We start from the raw sequence: 17228 nt of genomic DNA, 5'->3' as shown, positions 1-17228 counted from the left end.
TTCCTTTTTATTGTAAGGTGTACAATGTAACCAATGACTTGTAGAAATTGCATAAATGCATCTCATGTGTATCTATAGGTGTGATATTAAAACTTACATTTTTATCATATAATGTAGTTAGAGAATTGATCACCCTCGAGGGTGACAAGTTTTATTATATTATATCCTTATAGAATTGACCACCATAGGGGGTAATGATTTTTATACATAAATATAGAACAAAAAAATTAAATTACACTTCTTATATTTTCCAACTAGATTACGTTACTGACAAATATATCTTTGTGTGTGTATTCTTTTAACATAAATGTTCTGATGTGAATGAGTGTGCATGAGAGATTCTTGAATCACTTATGTTTACATTTCTCATGTTAACATAGATTTTCTCCTTCCCTTATCCATACAAAACAATTCATCGACAATATTCTATTGGAGGACTTGCCACTCTCAAGGTCCCTTTGCATAAAGAAAGTCATCACAGTGTCTCATGTTGTGGAGGATGAAGTGGGATCTACAAACTACCTTTTAACACAACACATTCTCCATAAAGAAGTTTAAGATTTGAAATTGAGCCGCACATCAACATTGGGGTTGCTATTCATTTAACATTTTTATGTTCTATATGTTGTGTGGTTTTTGATGGAGCTCTATCTTATCTAAATATAGTAGCTTAAAAGGTTACATCAGAACTTTATGGTGATAACTATTTATGTATCCTTCCTATAAATTTTATATTAGGTATGTCATTGTGATAAGAAGGTGAGTCCCTTATTCATGTACGTGCTTGTGGTAACCAATTTTCATTCTTATACATACCTTATTCATTAATGTAGCAAAAAATGTTTTGCAAATGAGTGGTGAGATCATTCAAATTCTATAAAAGGAGACCTTTTTGCTATAGACATGTGTCCTTTCAACTCCCTTAGAAAAATCTATAGTAAATTAATAGTGATTAAATTAGTAAATTATAGCTTTAGTTTAATTTGTATACTCTTTGTATACATTATAAAATTCTAGTATTTACTAGATTTTGATACTTAATACTATTAAAAAAGGAGAATGGAACACACAATGCTGAAGTGCAATCACAATTCTATTGTTCAACACTATTGTTGGAAATATGAAGAAGAACTAGAGAGTGTGTGAGAGAGATGTTTACCTAATTAATGTTCTCATATAGATCATGCTATAACTAGATAGTCCCATGAAATATTTTATTTCCAAAAGAGTCAATACATGTTTCTTTTCTAATAAAAATGGTGATATAATGTACTCCTAATCACTTATATGATATATTGATATATTGACACAATGGAAACATGATAGTTTAAGATTTATGGATCTTGTTACTATATACATGAGGTGTGCTCAACTTTGATCCATGAGTTTGAACAAACTCAAAATCTTGAAAGAAAGTTTTTTCCTAGATAAGAAAATACATGAATATACATTTTAACTAGGTTTTGACTAGAATTTGTCTTCCACAAGTTATTAAAATTCTATGAAATTATTAAAATGGATTTTCTTTTTCTATTTTAGCAACTTGTAATAGCTCGAGGCATAACAACATAGTGATTGAGCAAGTTAACAGCCATTCAAAGAAGTGAGTGTGTACATAATAACATAAACCTTCAATTACAGGTCCCATGATCAAAATATAAACAGATATATTTCATGTGACTCTCTTTCATACTTTACTTGCTAACATTGTAGGACCTAGCTAGGTTTATAGAATATTAATTGATAGTAATCTTGGTCTTCCATTTTTTATATAAATAAATCCAAGTGAAGAACAAATTTCATATAAGACTACAACTAGAAGAGGATCCATAGTTCCAAAAATGCATGCCCTTCTTAGGATGTAGTTGCATCAAGCTCAAAACTTCATAGCAATATACCAAAATATGTAATCTATGGAAAATATTTAAAAACTACATTGAAATTGTAGTATGGAAATATGTGTGGTTGGTGTAATGAAGGGAAAATACACATATAGTTTAAATGCAAATGAGTCTCTTCATCTTCCAAGGTTCTTGTCCTGCTTTCATGGTGTAATGTCCCCATTACTTAGTAAACAATGTGCATATACATTCCAAAAACTAATTTATGTTGAAAACAAAATTGCACATTTTTAAAACTAGCTCTAGATATGAAGATTATTGTTATTATTAATGAGGTATTATATGCCAAGTCATGGAAGAAAGACTTGGCACTACAACAAAAAGGCTCCATAGATGCGCTTGTAGATGCAATATTTGAACTGTGTTAAAAAATGTCGGGCGCGTTTATTACCGCGTCTACTACCGTGTCTAAAATTTCGTGTCTAAAAGCGCGCGTATAGTGAAACCTATACGCGCATATAGATGCGCCTATTGACGCGCTCCGTAAATATAGAATCATATTTATAAAAAGTGGACATATTCATATTATGCGTCTATACACGTGTGTAACTGCGCATCTAAAAAGGCGTGTACTCTGCAAATTTTTGACGATAATAGATGCACATTTTTCCTACAATTTAGACGCGCTGATAGGCGCGCAAAACAGAGGTATGAAAAAAAAACCAGAGAGCATGTGGCTTTGCAAGCCACATGCTCTCTGGTTTTTCCCCCCCATCAACATCAAATTGTATGCTTAGGGAAAACAGAGAAAGATTATTTCGAAGATTTTTGTACTGAAAACAAAACAATGTATGTAGAACATTAAATTTCATATATATAGACGAAACGTTTTTACATGATGAGTTCTAGTGCTTGTGACCTCAAGCATGGTCATGGTCACAAGCACTAGCTAAAAGTGATACATATCAAAAATGAAAACTACAATGTAACGTGTCCACTAGTATCATCTAGGACACGTCTTAGCAATCCATCGGAAAGGATGTCTAGAAAGCTCCACCCGGCACTCCCATGGAATGTTACGGGATTTGCGATCTAGGGCTTTCCGCGTCTGCCTCGTAGCGGAAACTATTTTGGCCATTCCCACTCAGGATCGATCGGAATTCGGGTTTTCCTGATTGGTCCTTTCCTAACAGCAACTAGCATCGGACCCAAGCGAACTAGTTTACGCAGAAACGCCAGGTCCAAAGCTGATTCACGCTGCACATGGTTCAAGGAGAATGGGAAACGAGAGGGATGCAAGCTCAACCTCTCTGCCATAAGGCATAGTCCCATTCCGTTCCCCTAAAACAACGTAAATCGGTTAAGACATACCTCTAGATCAATGCTTTCATTGTTCAAGTCTTTAGACAATCATCCCGCTGTTCTTCAAGATTTGAGAAAAGTTCCCAGCCAACCGGGACCACCCAGCCGTAGGATGGATCCATGGCCCATCCTCCGCACTTCCCTCTGTTTGTTTTAGTTATGTAATTATCTAACACATTAATTGGACATGTAACAATCAGCTTCTTTAATTAAACCGTTAAGCACTGGTTCCTTCACGTAATCTTATCACGTGACATAGAAAAACAATATCAAACAAGTTCCTTATTAACATATCATCATATTTATCTTTGAAATACAAGGAGTTCTGCCTGTAGGCTTGTCCATAATCCGCCTGAAGGCTATCCAGTAATCCACAAGGATCACTACTCCAAGTTTCTGCCCGTAGACTAGTATGTGGGCCTTGGGATCCAATCCCGAGTCACGTAAGCCTCTTCTGCAGGGCCCGGAAGGTGAGGAATTTACGGCCAGAGCCCCCCCTAGCACCCAAGTGTCCTCCTGCTCCAAGTAGTGCTCAACGGAGAGACCTCTTGTGGCAGGTTCAGTCCACTTTCCCGGCGTGGTCAACAACCCCCTTGGTTAGGGTCAGGCAGATAGTCGGGGGTAACTAAAGCTGCCACTCCCTTCAGGCCTTCAACCTAAAGTATAGATATTCATTTAATTTGTAATTAATAAATCAAACAGTGCTCTAAAATCCCTAGCAAGCACAGACATTCCCATTGATCGATCTTGTTGTTTGGCAAACTGCTAAGGAAGGAATCTTTCCTTTTGAATATATCTAGCATTTGATCCGAGGTACCTTGCAACTTGGCAAGATCCTTTATATTCTGGATTAGGGCGTACCCTATTAACCCAACTTGGTCAACCCTAAAGTTCATTGGATACTTTAGTTTCCGGTTTTTAACCTTCCTTAATTAGAAGGATATCAAAGAATACATCCTTTTGCAAGATAACTTGCGTAAGGATCCACCATCCTTGTTGAGGGTATTTAACCTTTCTTCTTGTGAATCAATCACAAGACCATATGACTTCGTACTTGTTGCGCAAGTCCTGCATCGTAATATGCGATGAAACAATCCGTTTCAGTTTCTTTAAGCTGACATTTGTTAGACCTAGGGTCTCCTTTTAATATTTTCTTTAAGAACCTCAGGGACAAACCCTAGTTCTTTTACGTTTACGATTTATTGACCCTACAATCAGGGAAGGTGGGCAAGTATTTCAGGTATAAACGTTTCTTGGATTTTTAAATCATTCCCAATGCATATTTCGCAGCATAGGTATTTCTAAGTTTATATTAATTCGGTAAAGTTTTAGAAGGTAATATCGAGATCACCTCGGCACGATTTGTTATCTATGTGACAATTGATTTTTCAGTCCTAAACTTTATTGCTTTGAGGTTAGGTAAATTCAATTAATCCTCCTTTTTCCTTGCGAACAAAACTCATGCCAAATAAACAATCTTTTCCTTGCTAAGATATGCAGTTAGCAATGATAACTTCCTAGAGTTTAAGCAACGTAAGAAACCTTTCATGAATCTCATCTTCTATGATGATTTGTTGTAAAAAGAATAGGGGTTAATGGTGCAAGATGCAGATTTATACCTTCTAGACTTAACCAAAGTATATTACTTTAGTGGGTAAATAATCTTGCTCATAATTTGTTTCAATGCATAATGCTTTTTTGAAGGAAAACTATGTTTATACTTTATAATAAAACTAAATTCCTTCGTCGTAAATAACTAGGACAAAATATATCTTATCCTTAACAATTCATCTTGTACGATTAAATTAAAACCGATATAAATTTAAGAAGGAAAAACTTGGTTTTGGGGTGAGATATCCACATGGATATCGGAGATGACCCTCCCGCAGCTACTCCTTGGACTTTTTTAGGCGGGATCGCAGTTGTAGTCCTTCGAACGTGGAAGCAGCTTTACACTTCTTTTCAGACTTCCACCGTCACTTCAATACTCTTCTTCTCTCTTTCGAGGCAAGGAATCGTTAAGGAATTGACCACGAGAAGGGGGTAATAAGACCTTTAAGGTCTTAGCTTCTTCGGGAGGGAAAAGTTTACAAAGCCTAAACAAAAGGCCCTATAGGGTATATACACGGTAAAAAGGGTGTGTGTGAGTGTGGTTTCGCAAACATATGAAGGGCCTTGAAAGGGTATATTAAAAAACAGGGGATCTTGATGGGATTTCTGGACACACGGGGGTAAGTTCCAAACCAAGGGGAGAGGTGAAGGGTGAAAGGGGGTAAAAAGCACAAGAAGGGGGTAATAAGTTAAACACGGGGGTTAAGGTGGATAAGACTTTTCAAGCCTTAGTTCTTTGGGGGGGTTCCATCCAAGGGAAGGTCTTAAGGGAGAAAGGCCTTAAGGCTTATAAAGCACGGAGGGGGGTTTAGTGGTTTTTGAGGCTAAGGGGAGTGGGGGCTAAGGTGGCTTAAACACGGGGTGGGGGTTTAGTAGCTCCACGAGAAGGGATTAAGGGTTTAAAAACCGGGGGGGGGGGGATTTGAAGGCTAATACAAGGGAGTAGAAGGCTTTAAGGGCCTCCATGGGAAGGCTTAAGGGTTCCACGGGAAGGGTTTAAGGGCTCCACGGGAAGGGGAGCTTAAGGGCTCCACGGGAAGGAGGCTTAGAAGAGCCCCCCCTTAGAAGCTTCCCAAGAAGCTTCCAGGAAGCTTCTGGGGGTAAACAAATCGACGTGGAGTAGGAAAACTCCAAGAGAAAGAGGAGGGATGGCATTAGAAAATGGTGGCGTGTAAGGATGGATGGCGGCTGATGACCAATCGGGCCCACACAGCGCAGCACGGCCTTGATTTTGGTGGCGACCACCACTACTCTCCCACCACGGCGCAGCACATGATCAGCTCTCTCTCTCTCCTTTCACCCTTCTCACGGCGATTGGCGGCTCACTCTCCTTCTCACGCACATAATCCTCCTTCCCTCTGAACATTCACGTATTTACTTCCTCTCTCTCTCCCCCTCTTGATCTTTAGAAGAGGAGGTATTTATGGGAAGAGGGGGGGTTAGGCCTCCCTCTCCCATGTGGATCCTGCATGCAGTCCCTCCCCTCCACCTCTACATTCTCGAATTAGAACCATCCTCTTCCCTCAGCCATGCTTCGGCTGGGGGAAAGAGGATTAATTTTTTTTTCATTAAATCCAATATTAATCCCTTATCCTCCTCCCAAGAGGAGGTTCTCATGAAAAATATGCGGTTTCGTTAAGCCATGTCTCGTTTGGCCACAGTGGAGAGTGTATTAGTAAAGACTAACCCGTCCCAAACCACAATGCAGCATTGTCATTTTCCTGAGACTTCACATGGCCTTATAATATTTTTAACAGAAATATTACATTCTCTCCCCCTTGGAGGAATCGAGATGTCCTCATCTCAAGATAAACTCGAGATATTGATGGTTGAGAGTGCCTTCATCTATCCAAGTGGCATCCTCTTTGGGATAATCTTTCCACTGGACGAGGCATTCTCTCAAGGTTCTGGATCTCAATTGTCTCTCCCTAACATCTAAGATCCTGTCAGTCTTAGTTCAAGGACTCCTTGACTAGGCATTACAACTTGTTGGTCGTCAAGTATGCGGTTAGGATTAGGTACATACTTTTTCAATAGGCTGATATGGAATACATTATGAACTTTTAAGTTCTCAGGGAGTTGTAGTTATAAGCATTAGGTCCTAGGCACTTGAGGATTTTGTACGGCCCACAATACCTTGGACTTAGCTTCTTGCAATCTCCTAAGGATAGAGAACTCTTTTTAGGGCGTACGTGAATGAAGACCATGTCTCCTTCTTCGAAGACTCTTTCTTGACGCTTCAAATCCGCATATGCCTTCTGTCTATCCTTGGCTGCTTGTATGTCTTGTCTTATTGTCTTTATTTGATCATCCATCTCTTCCAATATCTGCCTTGACAATTCAACCCTTAGGGTTGGATCAGAAAAGTTTAGGGGACTTTGACAGTCATGACCATACAATGCTTGGAAAGGGGTCATCTGAATGCTTTGCTGGTAAGAAGCATTGTAGGCAAATTCAACCAATGGCAACTATTGAATCCACCTCTTCGGCTCTCGACAGCAGTATGCCCTAAGCATATCCTCGATGACTTGATTTACTCGCTCTGTTTGGCCATCCGTTTGGGGATGGTAGACGGTGCTAAAACAGAGTTGAGTCCCAATAGCTTCAAAGATAGCTCTCCAGAAGTGTGATGTGAAGAGAGAATCACGGTCACTAATGATTCTTCTGGGTAAACCATGTAGCTTGAATATCTCCTTGATAAACAATCTTGCAATGTTGGAGGCTTTATAGTTTGTCTTTACTGGAATAAGGTGTGCAACTTTAGTAAGCATGTCAACTACAACCATGATGGAGTTGTATCCTCCCTGGATTTGGGGTAAGCCTACAACAAAATCAATACTGATGAATTTCCATTTCATTTAGGGGATGTCAAGCGGTTGCAGTTTCCCTGGCATCATGACATGTTCAGCTTTGATACGTTGGGCAAGACAAACACTCAGTGACATATTTGAGAACGTCACTTTTGAGCCTCTCCCAATGGTAGCTCTTCCTAACTACATTAAGAGTCTTAGCATAGCCAGGATGTCCTGCGAAAGGAGAATCATGAGCCTCCCACAATATCTTCTACTTAAGTGACTGGCTTGCTGGTATACACAGCCTTGTTCTGTAGTAGACAAGTTCATTATCAATGGAAAATTCCTGATACTTAGCTTTCAATTTTTGATTTTGATCCTTAATAGAGATCTCCTTTAGCATTGATTGGTAGACTAGATCATGGTATGCTTCCTCTCTAGCTAACTCAAATATAGGGTTGTTTGGTGTAGATACTTTTATAGCTAGAGCTCTGCCGGTTGATGGATTCTGCAAGATTAGGGAATTTAGGAATGCCTTGCAACTAAGTGCATTGGCAACTACATTCTCTTTCCTTGGTCGGTACTTGATTTCAAAGTCATATTCCTCCAACACTTCAATCCACCGACATTGCCTCATGTTGAGCTCGTTCTGGGTAAAGATCCATTTGAGGCTCTTATGGTCAGTTACTAGAGTAAACTTGTTACCCAATAGGTAGTGTCTCCAAAGCTTTAGAGCATGGATGATAGCTAGTAATTCCAGATCATGCGTAGCATAATTCTTTTCATGGTTCTTCAGTTTCCTTGAAGAGTATGCTATTGGATGACCTTCCTGCATAAGTACACATCCCAAGGCAAGAATGCTAGCATCAGTTACTACCTCAAACTCCTTATTGAGGTCTGGAAGTTTTAGAATAGGTGTTGATACCAAACTTTGCTTCAATTTGTCGAAGCTATTTTTTTCGGGAGTTGACCATGTAATGGAAGTCTGCTTCTTTAGTAAATCCATCAGAGGTGCTGCAATCAAAGAATAGTTTTTTATGAAGACCCTATACCATCTTGTCAATCCAAGAAAGCTGGGTATTTCTTTGACACATACTGGTGTTGGCCATTCAAGCACATCTCAGACCTTGGTTGGGTCCACTAATATTCCTTCTGATGATACTATGAATCCCAGATATTCAATCTAATGCTTGAAGAATGCACACTTCTTCATTTTTGCATACAGCTTATGTGACCTCATTGTCTCTAAGACAATCCGAAGTTGAGGTTCATGATCTTCTTCCTGTTTAGAATAGACTAAAGTTTCATCGAAGAAGACAAGCACGAAATCATCAAGATATGGCCTAAAGATGTTTTGCATTAACCTATTGAAGGTGGCAGGTGCATTCGTAAGCCTGAATGACATAACCAGGAACTCAAAGTGCCCATATCTTGTATTGAAGGCCGTCTTTGGGATATCTTCTTCCTTGATCCTTATCTCATAGTAACCTGACGTGAGATCAATCTTGGAGAAGATCTTCGCACCCTGAAGACGATCAAGAAGCTCATCTATTCTAGGAATAGGATACTTGTTCTTGACTGTTGATTGATTCAACCCTCGGTAATCAATACATAGTTGAAGTGTCCCATCTTTATTTTTCTGGAATAGTATTAGAGCTCCCCACGGTGAACTGCTAGGCCAGATGTAGCCCTGATCTAATAGTTGCTTGAGTTGTTCCTTCAGCTCGATTGCTTCTGGTATGGACATTCTATAAGGTCTCTTTGCAATTGGCGCAGCTCCAGGTACTAACCTAATCTCATGATCTACTTCTCTTTGAGGCGGAAGTTTGGTCAACTCTTCATGGAATACGTCCGCGTATTCCCTTAGCCAAGAAGGTCCTTCATGAGACTCTTGCTTTTGATCTAACTTGTTGAGTTTGATCAAGTAAACAGGTAATCCTTTTCTGACTCCTTTTATGATCCGAGATACTTTGGCCAATTGGATTTTTGGCACTCCAGCCTCGCCTTGAGTTGTGACTAATTTCCTTTCAGAGTTTCAAAAGGAAACTTGACCCTTTCCACAGTGAATGTGGGCGTCGTTAGGTTTAAGCCAATCCATTCCGAGTAGACACTCATGGATACCTAAATTCATGACTCTCAATTTGACCGAAGTCTTCTTTCCTACCTGAAAGAATTCCACCTTAGCAGTTTGCCTAGTACAAGTTACCTCACGACCATTTGCCAATTCCACAAGCAGGGTAGGTGCTTCTACTGTGGCTATTCCTAATCTTTTTGTACATGCCGGTGAGATAAAGGAATGTGTACTGCCACAATCAATCAAGGTTTTGAAACCTTTACCTTGATAGTCTGACGGTGTTTGAATCACCGAGAACTGGCAATTCGGCCCTTTCTTGTGTAAATAGGCATGGACTGTCGCTCTTTCGAACTCTGCTTCCATGGTGGATCTTCTTCTTCCCCTCCTTCGCACATTTGCCTATTGGAAATGCAGACGGTTCTTCCTTTTCCTCGGGTAGCGGCTCCTTGACCATGGCCTGTTCCTTGGAAAGGCGCTTGGCGATGTCCTCCATCAAGCTTGGGACATTGCCTTTTGAAGTGATCGGGTTCGTTGCAGTGGAAACAACGGAGGTTTCCGCCATTACTTTGAGTAGGAACAAAGTTGTTGACGTTATTCGTCCTTGCTTTCTTTCTTTGTCCCTGATTATGACCTTGAACTCTCTTCATTTGAGGTTTGAATGCTCCTTTGTTCGGGTCATTATAAGACCAAGTTTTGTTACCCCTTGGTCTAGCTTGTACCTCCTGAATTATAGACACCGCTCGAAGATCTGATGGACGCATAGATTCGAGACGGGTATTTACTGGTGGATTTAAACCCACATAAAATTTGGATACCTGCTGTGTCATGTCCATCTGTGGCACATACTTTAAAAGTGAGACGAATTTAGAGTAGTATGCGTCAAGAGTGAGCCCTAGTTGTTTTAGCTCGTAGAACTCGTTCATTTTCTACGTGTGATATGCAGGTGCTAAGTATCTTCCCTGCACGGCTTTCTTCAGCTTCTCCCAGGTAACGGATCCCTCTGCGATCCCTTGATCCCTGCACCATTGCTTCCACCAAAGTCTGGCTTTGCCGGTGAGTTTTAACTTGGCGAGCATATCATGATTGGCGGGTGCAGTACCGGCTACTTTGAAGTAATCCTCCATGGATTCAATCCAAATTTCAGCATCAGCCTGAACGAATCTGCCTCTCTCGTCAAACTCGGGTGGCTTAATCTGCTTGAGAAGGAACTTCTTCTCCTAGATCACAGCAGTACTTGATGTAGGAGGCGAATTAGGAACCTGTACCTCGGGTTGTGCCTGAATAAAGGTTTTCTTAACATTATTATACGATAATCAACGTTAGCTTATATTACATCTTTAATTCAGCTATCTCGTAAACAATGTAGCTACTTAACTTTTTATCAACTCTTATGCATAGCCAGACATTGATAAAAAGAAGTCTTTATTTGTATTTATATAGGCATAGCCCTTTCGAATACAACGTTTCATGTGATGATAAGACAATTGTCACATTTAGTTTGGGGAGAACAACGTTGTATTGCATTTATCTATAGGAACTGTGTAATAGTAAGGTTTTGGGTCATGGATCTTCAGGAATCGGTAAGTCATTGGAAGTTCAGGATATCCTTTCTATTGGAATCCATACTTCTCATGGCGGCCCAACACTTTAATCCTGTCGGTGGGGATTACATGAGTTACTTCCTCATATACATATGAGTTCATCTCAACCCTTCGACCTCGAATATGTAAAGTCAAATTTACGTGAGCTTCCACAAAAACGAACAGCTTCACGACTTTCAGGTCTTCCAACCACTTGATCCTCTTTAGGTTGGTCTGTAGATAAGCAAACCGGTGGGCGGCTATATAGTAGATTCCTGAAGCACCTGTCCATCTTCGTTCCATGTACAAAGGTGATGGATTATAGATCTGCTCTAGGATGTTCATCATCTCAACCCTTTGTCGATAAAGCGGAGAATGCATTGCAGTCATAAACATGACTCGAAATACCAGAAACTTGTTCCACGCTTCCTAATTCTGCAAGACATCATTGAAGGTAAGGAAATGTTTGGACACCAACAATTACTTTACTTCATTTCTTTGAGATTTCATAAAAACAATTCCGTTATTGGTCGGCTCTGATACCAATTGTAACGTGTCCACTAGTATCATCCAGGACACGTCTTAGCTGTCCATCGGAAAGGATGTCTAGAAAGCTCCACCCGGCACTCCCATGGAATGTTACGGGATTTGTAATCCAGGGCTTTCCGCGTCTGCCACATAGCCGAAAGTATTCTGGCCATTCCCACTCAGGATCGACCGAAATTAGGGTTTTCCTAATTGGTCCTTTCCTAACAGCAACTAGCGTCGGACCCAAGCGAACTACTTTACGCAGAAACGCCAGGTCCAAAACGGATTCATGCTACACTTGGTTCAAGAAGAATGGGAAACGAGAGGGATGCAAGCTCAACCTCTCTGCCATAAGGCACAGTCCCATTCCGTTCCCCTAAAAGAGCGTAAATTGGTTAAGACATAACTCTAGGTCAATGCTTTCATTGTTCGAGTCTTTAGACAATCATCCCGCTGTTCTTCGAGATTTGAGAAAAGTTCCCGGCCAACCGGACCACCCAACCGTAGGACGGACCCATGGCCCATCCTCCGCACTTCCCTCTGTTTGTTTTAGTTATGTAATTATCTAACACATTAATTGGACATGTAATAATCAGCTTCTTTAATTAAACCGTTAAGCACTAGTTCTTTCACGTAATCTTATCACGTGACATAGAAAAACAATATCAAACAAGTTCTTTATTAACATATCATCATATTTATCTTTGAAATACAAGGAGTTCTGCCCCTAGGCTTGTCCATAATCCACTTGAAGGCTATCCAGTAATCCACAGGGATCACTACTCCAAGTTTTTGCCCGTAGACTAGTATGCAGGCCTCGGGATCCAATCCCAAGTCACGTTAGCCTCTTGTGCAGGGCCCAGAAGGCGAGGGATTTACGGCCAGATCCCCCTCTCGCACCCAAGCGTCCTCCTGCTCCAAGTAGTGCTCAACGGAGAGACCTCTCGCAGCGGGTTTGGTCCACGTTCCCGGCGCGGTCAACAACCCCCTTGGTTAGGGTCAGGCAGACAGTCGGGGGTAACTGAAGCTGCCACTCCCTTCAGGCCTTCAACCTGAACTATAGATATTCATTTAATTTGTAATTAATAAATCAAACAGTGCTCTAAAATCCCTAGCAAGCACAAACATTCCCTCGATCTTGATGTTTGGCAAACTGCTAAGGAAGGAATATTTCCTTTTGAATATATCTAGCATTCGATCCGGGGTACCTTGCAACTTGGCAAGATCCTTTATATTCTGGATTAGGGCGTACCCTATTAACCCAACTTGGTCAACCCTAAAGTTCATTGGATACTTTAGTTTCCGGTTTTTAACCTTCCTTAATTAGAAGGATATCAAAGAATACATCCTTTTGCAAGATAACTTGCGTAAGGATCCACCATCCTTGTTGAGGGTATTTAACCTTTCTTCTTGTGAATCAATCACAAGACCATATGACTTCGTACTTGTTGCGCAAGTCCTGCATCGTAATATGCGATGAAACAATCCGTTTCAGTTTCTTTAAGCTGACATTTGTTAGACCTAGGGTCTCCTTTTAATATTTTCTTTAAGAACCTCAGGGACAAACCCTAGTTCTTTTACGTTTACGATTTATTGACCCTACAATCAGGGAAGGTGGGCAAGTATTTCAGGTATAAACGTTTCTTGGATTTTTAAATCATTCCCAATGCATATTTCGCAGCATAGGTATTTCTAAGTTTATATTAATTCGGTAAAGTTTTAGAAGGTAATATCGAGATCACCTCGGCACGATTTGTTATCTATGTGACAATTGATTTTTCAGTCCTAAACTTTATTGCTTTGAGGTTAGGTAAATTCAATTAATCCTCCTTTTTCCTTGCGAACAAAACTCATGCCAAATAAACAATCTTTTCCTTGCTAAGATATGCAGTTAGCAATGATAACTTCCTAGAGTTTAAGCAACGTAAGAAACCTTTCATGAATCTCATCTTCTATGATGATTTGTTGTAAAAAGAATAGGGGTTAATGGTGCAAGATGCAGATTTATACCTTCTAGACTTAACCAAAGTATATTACTTTAGTGGGTAAATAATCTTGCTCATAATTTGTTTCAATGCATAATGCTTTTTTGAAGGAAAACTATGTTTATACTTTATAATAAAACTAAATTCCTTCGTCGTAAATAACTAGGACAAAATATATCTTATCCTTAACAATTCATCTTGTACGATTAAATTAAAACCGATATAAATTTAAGAAGGAAAAACCTGGTTTTGGGGTGAGATATCCACATGGATATCGGAGATGACCCTCCCGCAGCTACTCCTTGGACTTTTTTAGGCGGGATCGCAGTTGTAGTCCTTCGAACGTGGAAGCAGCTTTACACTTCTTTTCAGACTTCCACCGTCACTTCAATACTCTTCTTCTCTCTTTCGAGGCAAGGAATCGTTAAGGAATTGACCACGAGAAGGGGGTAATAAGACCTTTAAGGTCTTAGCTTCTTCGGGAGGGAAAAGTTTACAAAGCCTAAACAAAAGGCCCTATAGGGTATATACACGGTAAAAAGGGTGTGTGTGAGTGTGGTTTCGCAAACATATGAAGGGCCTTGAAAGGGTATATTAAAAAAAAGGGGATCTTGATGGGATTTCTGGACACACGGGGGTAAGTTCCAAACCAAGGGGAGAGGTGAAGGGTGAAAGGGGGTAAAAAGCACAAGAAGGGGGTAATAAGTTAAACACGGGGGTTAAGGTGGATAAGACTTTTCAAGCCTTAGTTCTTTGGGGGGTTCCATCCAAGGGAAGGGCTTAAGGGAGAAAGGCCTTAGGGCTTATAAAGCACGGAGGGGGGTTTAGTGGTTTTTGAGGCTGAGTGGGGGCTAAGGTGGCTTAAACACAGGGTGGGGGTTAAGTGGCTCCACGGGAAGGGGTTAAGGGTTTAAAAACCGCGGGGGGGGGGGGGGGATTTGAAGGCTAACACAAGGGTTTTAAGGGCCTCCACGGGAAGGCTTAAGGGTTCCACGGGAAGGGTTTAAGGGCTCCACACGAAGGGGAGCTTAAGGCCTCCACGGGAAGGGGGCTTAGAAGAGCCCCTCCTTAGAAGCTTCCCAAGAAGCTTCCAGGAAGCTTCTAGGGGTAAACAAATCGACGTGGAGTAGGAAAACTCCAAGAGAAAGAGGAGGGATGGCACTAGAAAATGGTGGTGTGTAAGGATGGATGGCGGTTGATGACCAATCGGGCCCGCACAGCGCAGCACGGCCTTGATTCTGGTGGTGACCACCACTGCTCTCCCACCACGGCGCAGCACATGATCAACTCTCTCTCTCTCCTTTCACCCTTCTCATGGAGATTGGCAGCTCACTCTCCTTCTCACGCATAGAATCCTCCTTTCCTCTAAACATTCACGTATTTACTTCCTCTCTCTCTCCCCCCCTTGATCTTTAGAAGAGGAGGTATTTATGGGAAGAGGGGGGGTAGGGCCTCCCTCTCCCACATGGATCCTGCATGCAGTCCCTCCCCTCCACCTCTACATTCTCCAATTAGAACCATCCTCTTCCCTTAGCCACGCTTCAGCTGGGGGAAAGAGGATTAATTTTTTTTGCATTAAATCCAATATTAATCCCTTATCCTCCTCCCAAGAGGAGATTCTCATAAAAAATATGCGGTTTCGTTAAGCCATGTCTCGTTTGGCCACAGTGGAGAGTGTATTAGTAAAGACTAACCCGTCCCAAACCACAATGCAGCATTGTCATTTTCCCGAGACTTCACATGGCCTTATAATATTTTTAACAGAAATATTACATACAAGCCAAGGGGAGGCATGCATGCATGGGGCTCCTCTACATCTCCTCAGAAGAGGCATCATCGTCGCTACCACCACCGCTGCCTGTGCCATTGCCGCTGCCGCCACCGCTATTGCTAGTCCCCCCTTCGCTATCCTCAACTGCATCAGGGTTCACCTACATAAAGGATTAAGGTATATAAATACCATTACAAACAATAAATTAGAGTTACCTATACTTTTCATATAAAAAATAAAACATACCTCTTCTGGTTGTGGAATCCTCATGGCACGATTATATTGCTCCTCCGTGATGAGTCCCTCCTCGTAGAAATGCTGCCAAGTGGATGCCTGGTTATGACCTCCATGGTAGCCTAACTTTCTAGGAGTAGGCATCCTACCAACGATATGATACTACAAAACAATTTGAACATATAACATATTAGAACACACTACATAATGAATTGAAACAAGATACAAAATTTAATTAAAAAAAGAAATCAAATAATACTTACAAACTCAGCCTCCCATGACTCCCTGCCACCCGATCCATAATGTGACGATCCCATGGTTGCCATCTGGATACGCCGCACCTCTACATGCTGGCAACTTGTCCTTTTCTCTGCTGCTCTCTTCTTGGCCTCTTTCCACTCCCTGCGGTGGCAATTGGGTGGTTGGCCATATCCAGGGCGCCCCTACTCTTGTCTCCGTAGTGACTCCTTGGCGTGCGTCATAAGGTGAGACCTCTTGTTATGAAGTGCGTCTCTCACCTTTTGAGAGTGGAATTTTGGTGCCGAGAAGTGCTTAAAAATAGCTAAAAATTATGAATATCAAGGGAAAAATATTCAACGTTGAAGGCGGCGGATCGATCTAGGATGATTTTAAGCGCCAAAGTGCTTTAAAGGCGCCCGAGCGACACTTGTTGATTTTTCATAAATTTCCAGACTATTGTGCGGGTTGACTCTTAGTGTGCGGGTTGACAAGAGTCACCGGCCAATGCGGGATGCCGAGCCAGATGCCCAGGATTTTTTAGAGCTCGATTTGGAGTTCGGACGGGAAAATGGCCAAGAAATGGTCAAGATTTGAAAGGGTGGCCACAACATGGACCAAAGGGGGGGTGCCCTTTGGGGAAATTTTAACCCCCCAACCAAAAGGCATGCAAGAATCGTGGAGAGAGAGGAGAAGAGGGCGCCAACAACAGGCGCCGAAAATCACGCCATGGATGGGAGGAGGCAATCTTCAGCCTCAATGCAACCCACATCACTGATCATTGCCCTTGCTTCCCTCTTGGATGCCAATCATATCGCCGCCTCTCGCCCGAGAAATGGTGGTCTCTATGAAGAATTCTGATTTCAGTCTTTCTCTCTCCTCCCTCTCTCTCTTCTAAGGGCTGATTCATGTGTTGAAGAAGAAGAAGAAGAATGGATGACGGATGCTTGTCCAATGAAGATCGGATTGCTCCGTGGTGTAAGAGGAATGAAGATTGCTAATTGTGGGCTGTTATGAGCATTAATGGTGGCTGGAAATCAGTCCCGAGATATGGCAAATAGAAACCCGCAACCCGCAAAGAACGGTAATCTCATTTTTACAAAGGAAATTGATGTTTTATGCAATTTGCTTCATGAATATTTGTTCCCATGGGATGATTATGTATTATAATGTTGTTTGTAATGTCTTCCAACTGTTTGAAGTCAGAAAATCA

Source organism: Lygodium microphyllum, chromosome 25 (genome assembly GCF_053477565.2).
Source record: "Lygodium microphyllum isolate KBCC chromosome 25, Lygodium_microphyllum_v1.1.10, whole genome shotgun sequence".
Lineage (NCBI taxonomy): Eukaryota > Viridiplantae > Streptophyta > Polypodiopsida > Schizaeales > Lygodiaceae > Lygodium > Lygodium microphyllum.
The sequence above is the reverse complement of the archived record's forward strand: the minus strand, read 5'-3'. Positions refer to the sequence as shown.